The following is an 8,338-nucleotide window of genomic DNA, read 5'->3' on the forward strand; positions in this document are numbered from 1 at the left end:
CGCCGGGGGTCCCGCCGGCCGCGGCCCCTCCCGCGCGGCCCCGGCGCGGCCCCTGCTGAAGTGCTGGACAGCTCCGGCACACGGAGCCGCCCGACACAGAGCGCCGCCGCCGCGGGCACGGAGCGGCCTCAGCCCGCAGCGCCGCCTGCCGGCCGGAGGGCGCACCCGCACCGCCCCCGCGCCGCGCTGCTCCGAGAGCCCCGTCCTTACACAGAGCACCCCGTCCCTACACACAGCACCCCGTCCCTACACACAGCACCCAGTCCTTACACAGAGCACCCCGTCCCTACACACAGCACCCCGTCCCTACACACAGCACCCCGTCCTTACACAGAGCACCCCGTCCCTACACACAGCACCCCGTCCTTACACACAGCACCCCGTCCCTACACACAGCACCCAGTCCCTACACACAGCACCCAGTCCTTACACAGAGCACCCCGTCCCTACACACAGCACCCCGTCCCTACACACAGCACCCCGTCCTTACACAGAGCACCCCGTCCTTACACACAGCACCCCGTCCTTACACACAGCACCCCGTCCCTACACACAGCACCCAGTCCTTACACACAGCACCCCGTCCCTACACACAGCACCCCGTCCTTACACACAGCACCCCGTCCTTACACACAGCACCCCGTCCTTACACAGAGCACCCCGTCCCTACACACAGCACCCCGTCCTTACACACAGCACCCCGTCCTTACACACAGCACCCCGTCCTTACACACAGCACCCAGTCCTTACACACAGCACCCAGTCCCTTACACACAGCACCCCGTCCCTACACACAGCACCCCGTCCTTACACACAGCACCCCGTCCTTACACACAGCACCCAGTCCTTACACAGAGCACCCCGTCCCTACACACAGCACCCAGTCCTTACACAGAGCACCCCGTCCCTACACACAGCACCCAGTCCTTACACACAGCACCCAGTCCTTACACAGAGCACCCCGTCCCTACACACAGCACCCCGTTCTTACACACAGCACCCCGTCCCTACACAGAGCACCCCGTCCTTACACAGAGCACCCCGTCCCTACACACAGCACCCCGTCCTTACACAGAGCACCCCGTCCCTACACGGACCCCCCGTCCTTACACACAGCACCCCGTCCTTACACAGAGCACCCCGTCCCTACACACAGCACCCAGTCCTTACACACAGCACCCCGTCCTTACACACAGCACCCCGTCCCTACACGGACCCCCCGTCCTTACACACAGCACCCCATCCCTACACAGAGCACCCCGTCCTTACACACAGCACCCCGTCCTTACACAGCCCCCCGTCAGAGAGCCCCCCGTCCTTACACAGAGCCCTGCACTGCTCAGAGCACCCTGTCCTTACACAGCCCCCCCTCACTGCACAGAGCCCCCCCATCCTTATACAGAGCCCCCTGCACTGCTCAGAGCACCCCATCCTTCTGCAGAGCCCCATCTTTACACAGCCCTCCTCTCACTGCTCAGAGCACCCCGTCCTCACACAGCCCCTCCCTCACTGCACAGAGCCCCCATCCTAACACAGCCTCCAGTCCTTACAGAGTCCCCCATCCTTCCCCAGCCCCCCATCCTTCCACAGTGCACTCCGCCCTTCCATAGCCCCTCATCCTTCCACAGGCCCCCTCCATCCTTTACAAAGCTCTGCCGTAATTCCTTCCACAGAGGCCCCCATCCTTCCCACAGGCCCCCTCCATCCTTCCACAACCCACCCTTCATCATTCCATGGAGCCCCTCATGCCTCACCCCACAGCCCCTCCACACCCCCGCTATCGTACAACCCTCTGTCCCAATCCCCCAACACCTCATGGCTCTCTCTGGTGCCCCTCCACCTCCCCTTCAAGGCTGCCATGGGGTGTTCATGCCTGGGGGATGCAATTGCCAGAAACGCCCCCACCCTGTACCCCACTCTGTATCCCATCCCTTTCTGCATTCCATCTCATCCCATAACCTACCCTGAATCCCAACCCATCCCATATCCCACACTGCATCCCATCCCATATCCCAACCCATTCTAGATCCTATTCTAAATCCCATATCCCACCCTGTATCCCATCCCATATCCCACACTGCATCCTATCCCATACCACATCCTGTATCCCATCCCATCCCGTATTCTACCAGTATCCCATCTCATACCCTACTCTGAATCACACCCCATCCCATATTCCACGCTGAATTTAATCCCACCCCTTACCTCCTCACCATGATTACCCCCAGTGCTCCCCAGGGCCAGCCCAGTGCCTCCCAGCCCTACCTGGGAGCACCCGGAGCACCCCAATCCCAGCAGGTGCAGGGGCCTTGGGATGGCCAGTGCTGCAGCTCAGGTAATGAGTTGGTGCTAACGAGCCCATAATTAATTTTCATTTCCTTCAGTGATGCCAAACACTGGCCCTCTTTGGCGGCCAAGAAATGGTGAAACCGGAGCAGGGGGAAAGCTCCCAAACCTCCCCTAAGCCACCTCAAAACTGCCTGGTGTGGTCATGGCCGGGGCTTAGCTGCCCAAATCACTCTGAATTCACCCCGGCTGCTCTGCCAGGGACACCAAAGGCACCTGACTGGGGACACCCAGTCCCACCCCTGCCTCAGTTTCCCCTGCACTGCCTGGGCTCTGCGTCCCATGTGACCACAGCACCCTCCTGAATGTGGCTGCAGGTTCCCAAGCAGAGCCCCAAAAAAACCCACCTGGCTGTCACTCCATGGGGGATTTGGCCTTGGAGCAGGATTTGGGGAGGGAGTTGCTGCAGAGACAGGGATGGGCAGCCAGAGCTGGGGGCTGAGGGGAGTTTTCTGGGGGGGCAGCCAAGCCTGGAGAGGCCTGTCCTGGTGGGGATGTCTCCACAATTGGTGGCAGCTGGGTGATGCTCTGTTTCCTGAGGGACGACAGACCCAGGAACCAAAATGCTGCCAGCAACACCAGCCCAAAATCACTCCATCCCTTCCTCTCTGTCCCTGTGCACAGGGTTGAGGTGGCAGCAGGCCATGGGGACAGATCCAGCTGGGGGGGACACGGTGCCCAGATGCAAACAGGGTTGGAAGGCATGAGCATGCTCTTTCCACAAGGATTAAACAACAGTTTGGGGTTGTTTGCTGCATCTGCTGAGCAAAACCTACATCCTGCATCCATTATTCCTGTAGGGACTACACAAACAAGTGGCTGTGTGTTGGACCTCTGTCTCTGTTAAACTCCAGCCAAGCAGTGGGGCTGGATTAGGGAGGTGCAGCCCCTGGAGCACTGCCAGGGCCATTGCTGCCTTCCCCTGCCCCTACCTTTATCCCGTGTTCCCCCCGGGCTGACAGCAGACGTCACCTCCTAGGAGGAACCTCCTGCATGGTCAGGATTATTCCTGGTTTAATGCTGGAGAGGGAAAACAGCTCATGACAGGAAAATCCAGCATTGCCAGGGTGAGCCCATGCCCTTTGCAGCACCATTATCTTCCCAACACCCCGCAACGTGTGCAGCGCTGAATAATGCATCAGGTCCTGGGAAACAAAGGAGATGAGGGATGAAAAAACAGCACGGGGAGACCCTGGCATAGGGAGGGGATGGACAAGAGCCCCATTTCCTGGTCTTGGCCAGGAGCCAGGGCTTTGTAGCAGGACCACACCAGGGTTTGACCAGTAGCCCGGGAAAACAGCAGTGGGACATGGAGCATAGTCCAGCCCAGGGTGCAGGATCCCAGCCAGAGAGCTGGCACAGGCAGCAAACACAGCCAGAATCACACCTGGAACGGGATGGAGAAAGGCAATAGCCATCCAGATGGGAAAAATCAAGAAAAGCAGTGAGAAAAAGCTGCCAGGCAGGGTGAAGCCATGAAAGCAGCGAGAAGGGGTGATCTGGTGGAGAACAAAAGGGGAGAGATGGAAAGAGCAGAAGGGTCGGTAATTGCAGGCAAACAGGCAGAGCCAGCCACGGCTGGGGGGAGAGGAGGAAAATCATCACTTGAAAGGAACCGAGGATTTGGGAAGGAGAAGGAGAAAGAAAAGGCGATAAATAATTAAAGGAGATCAAACGAGGCAGGCAGCAGAACAGGCCTAATTGCAAGGATTTGTGCTGAGGTTCGACATCTCCAGCAGCCTCCTCCTGACGCAGAAGAAAGGGCGGCCGGGAGTGGCGGTGCCGTGCGGGAACGTGCTGCTGGCACGGCACAGGCAGCAGCCCCTGATCAAAGCCTGGCGCTGGCTTTCATGGTGCTCAGCAGCCCCGACGAGGCGGGGGGAGGGAAGAAAATGCCAGAAAATGGGGGGGCAAAGCAAAGGCATGAAGGGGAAGGGGCTGAGGGGCACCACGATCCCGTGAGAGCCCAGGGTACGATGGGGATGGGGCATCGGAACAGCCCCACGTGTGCCCAGGGTGACCTTGGGCCATTCGATCGTGGCCTGGTGGCTGGAGGCTCCCATCGATTTGGGCTTGACCATGTGGCCACGTGGCCCAGCTCAGTGCTGGGGTGGGTTTGCTGGGTTTCCTGCTTCCCCAGGGCTCCCTAACCCTCCTAGCGCTTGGCACGAGTTTTTCTTCTTGTGGATTTATCGGGTCACTCTTTGAAGCCCTGGGAAATGTTCTGTACCCATGCTGTGCTGCAGCAAGGAGATGCCCACATCCTGTGCCCACCTCCCTCGGCTCATCCAGGAGCTCCTGCCTGCTGCTTTCCTTGGCATGTCCTTAACCTGGAGGTAACAAGTCCAGGAGGAAAGAATGATCCAGTGTTGCCCTTCCAGCCTGGAAGTACCTCTGAGCAGTCATTCATCGCCAGAGCCATCCTTTGCTTTTACAAACCCTCCCAGAGCATCACCCAGCATGGGAGAAGCAGAGACCTGCCACTGTCCCAGAGCCCCCAGCTGCATCCTGCCCTATGTCCAGTGCCCACAGTCTCATCTGTGACCCCATCCAATCTGTCCCAGTGTCCCCACGGAGTCCCCGCAGGCAGCAGGTGCCAGGGATGGGCAGTGTGGTGGCAGAGCTCAGCTTGAGCGTGCTAACCTCTCCTAACAGGCAATCAAATCCCTGCCCCGGCAGGACTCCCTGCATATTAATTGCACTGCGTTATCCAGCCATCTGTTCCCGCAGCCAGGAAAAGAGCAGTCCCTTTGGTCTCCTTTATTAACAGGTTTCCCTGTAAATGCAAACAAACCCTCCCGCCTCGGCGCCGCTCTCCAGCTCTGCTTTGAGGCACCCAGGAGGCAAGTGGGAGCTCTCAGGCATTTCAGTAAATCAAGAGCAGGGAATGCAAAGGTGGTGATTTCACACTGCCAGGGGAGGGGGAGAGGCCTCTGCAAAGCCAAATCCGCAGTTCAGATGGTTTGTGATGCTCCTGCTAATGTTAAAGCCCCTTGCCTTGCCTTGGGAAGGAAGGGGGAAGCTGAACTGGCTGTGAGGGAGATCTGCCTGTGCCCCCAGCCATGCCCAACCAACCTCGAGGTGTGTTTCCACCTCTCCTTTCCCCGTTCCTGGGCAGAGGATGTGGTGCCTGCTCTGAACTGCCAGCCCCAGTAATGCAAGGCTGAGCACAGGATACCCTAGTGTTGGTGGTACAGATGCTGGGCTGCCCAGGGAAGGAAAAGGGCAGCAACAGCTCTCTATCTTGGCACCTTTTTGGGGGGGAGAAATCACTGGAGATTATGAATTTTGGAGGTGGGGTCCTGAGAGAGGGCAATAGTCATCCAGCATCTTCCTGCAGTACCTCCAGCCCCTCCAGTTTTGCTCTTTTGCTGGAGCTGGGAAGGCAGCCACCTTTGGCAAGGCAGAGGCTGCACTAAACCATTGTTTCTTCTGCTTCTCCTAAATATCACCAAAATGCCATGAGTTGTCCTCAGGCTCAGCCATGCCTGCTGCAGCTGTACCAGCCTTACCCCAAGGCAAGTGGCTGCTGCCATCTCTCAGCACCCAGAGCCTCCCAGGGTGAGGTGGGGCTCGGGGTGGGAGGTCTGTACCCCCACACCAAAGCACCAGTCCTTGCACAGAGCCAGGAAGGGAAAACAGAGTTCCCAAGAATAAAGGACACAAGTCTGCCAGCCCGCTCCTGTGGTCATCACATATGAAGTCCCCCAGGACAGGGGTGATCAGGATGAGGCCCCAGTTACACCAATTCAGCATTTGCTTTTCTCCTTGTTCTATCCTTCCCTGCATTTAACACGCTACTGCACCAGAGCAGCAGGTGGGCTCGAGTGACCTGACATACGGCCATCTGGAGAATCTTTATTTATTACTCTCCATACACATCTCCTCTGTATCTTGACATCTGTGCTCCAGCACAGAGCTGGGCTGCCCAAGGAGGCAGCAGCTCCGTGTGCAGAAATGATGCTGCAAGGGAAGAGGTGCTTAAAGACCATCAAGACAAAAGTCTGCTCAGTAAAAAGGATGAAACCCAAGAGATCTGCACAGGGCAGGTTTTTCACCTTCTCCAGACCTGGTCACTCCCCTCCACAGGAGGTAAACACAAAGGCTGCCAGCACTGGAGTGAGTGCTGTGATTCAGCAGGGCAGCCCTGCTGCAGAACTTACAGGAGAGAGGATGAAGGTCAAGTGTCTTGGAGCCACAGCACCAGGAAATAATTTCCAATTTCCAGGACAGAGTGCTGGCTTATCTGGGTACAGCCAGCTTATTCCTACTCCTCCCAAGGGATCCCTTACTCCTCCAGGGAATCTGCTCAGAGAGAAGGGGTGGGATGTCCCACACCTTTACAAACCATCTCCAATCTTCAGAGGGATTGTTACCCACCACAGCACTGCTCAGCCACAGCGACAGCAGTGACCGAGCAGGGAATGCCGCCACAAGTCCATTCCTCACCTTTAGCCAGTATCCTTCTGGCCTCTGACTTCATTGCAGAAAGCCACAAGAAGGGTGTCTCATCTCCTTCCCCAAAAGGGAGCAGATTTCCAGGCACAGGGAATAGTTGCAACTCCAAAATTGCAGCACAGGATTGCAGGGAAGAAGAAACAACCCCAAAATCCAAACAGTGCAGGGACTTTGTTAACATTCAGGAGATCTGAAGGAGACCCTGGAGAACCTGCAAGTCAGCAGGTGCTGAGACACAATCCTCTTCCACCTCAGCTCCATTTGCCCATGCTGCCTCTGAGTCCCTACTGGTACAAGCAAAGCTTTCTGCTTGTCCATGCAATTCCCTCAGTCTTTGCTGGGTTTGGACTGCTGACACAAGAAAAGATTGAATAACCTAAGCCACACGATGAACCTCGAGTTCTGAAAAGTCTCCAATGCTCAGAAATTTGCTCTATCTGCTGTATTAAAAATAGCAGGACTTGAACTCAAGTGTGTGTTCCTGTCCCGCTGGTTACAAGGCAAGGCTTTCCGTGCAGCCTTGTGGAGCAGCGCCCCTGGACTGGGACACACACCTCTGGCAGGCACATCCACACCATTTTTAATACCCTGTGCTGTCCATTTCAGGTTTGAAATTGCTGACAGGCCTGCAAGACCCCTATACCCAGTTAGAGCAGCCCTGCCACATGCTTTCCATTTATTGTTTGGAACAGTCTCTGCCATATTTACCAGGTCTGACCTGTCACTCCTCCTCTGGGTCCTCCAGTTCCGACATCCTCCCCGGCCCCCCTCCAACACGATCTTTAATTCTTTAATTCTATTAATACCACCTAATAATTACTTTGTTCCAAGCCTGCTGAGTAATGACTGCCAGCGCTTCTATTTCATTACTATTCCTGTAAAGAAACCAAGCTTTTAACACGCTGAATTTCTGCAGAGGAGTGACAAGAGCTGCTCACTGTCCCCCTTGCCCACATCTTCCACAGGGCAGGAAAAGAACCAGGCACTTTATTCTCCATGCATCGACAACAGTCACAACTGTGTGATCTGGTTCAGAAGGATAACAAATTAAAATTTAAAAAATCAAACCCAGTTCAGAGAGCTCAGAAAAAAAATACAAGCGGGAGGAAAAGAAAAGGCAGCGACCAAAAAGCACCTACTACCTTCAGGTATTCTTTCTTATAAGCCACTACCTCATGTTCTCTGGCTCAAACCAACATTCACCTCAGTTCCTCCAGAGGTGCTGGGCTTTGGCTTTTCCTTCACTCATCAAAATAAAGTCTGGTTAACTTAGAATTCAACCTACACGGATGAGAGCAATTCAAAGCAGCAGCGTAAGCAGCGCAGAGCACGGAGGAAGAGTGAATTAATAGCTTCCTTCATTAAAGCTTACCTTCAAAGAAGTCAGCAACAGAACTCGTCATCACCATCTTCTCGCAGACATTTATTTTTATATTCACAAGAGGATGAATGTAAGAGAAATTTATGGAGATGCTAAATCAAGGCTTTTGTTCCTAACTAGAAAGAAGTCGCTCTCAGCAGTTTAATTATTGTC

Source organism: Corvus cornix, chromosome 19, assembly GCF_000738735.6.
Source record: "Corvus cornix cornix isolate S_Up_H32 chromosome 19, ASM73873v5, whole genome shotgun sequence".
Classification (NCBI taxonomy): Eukaryota; Metazoa; Chordata; class Aves; order Passeriformes; family Corvidae; genus Corvus; species Corvus cornix.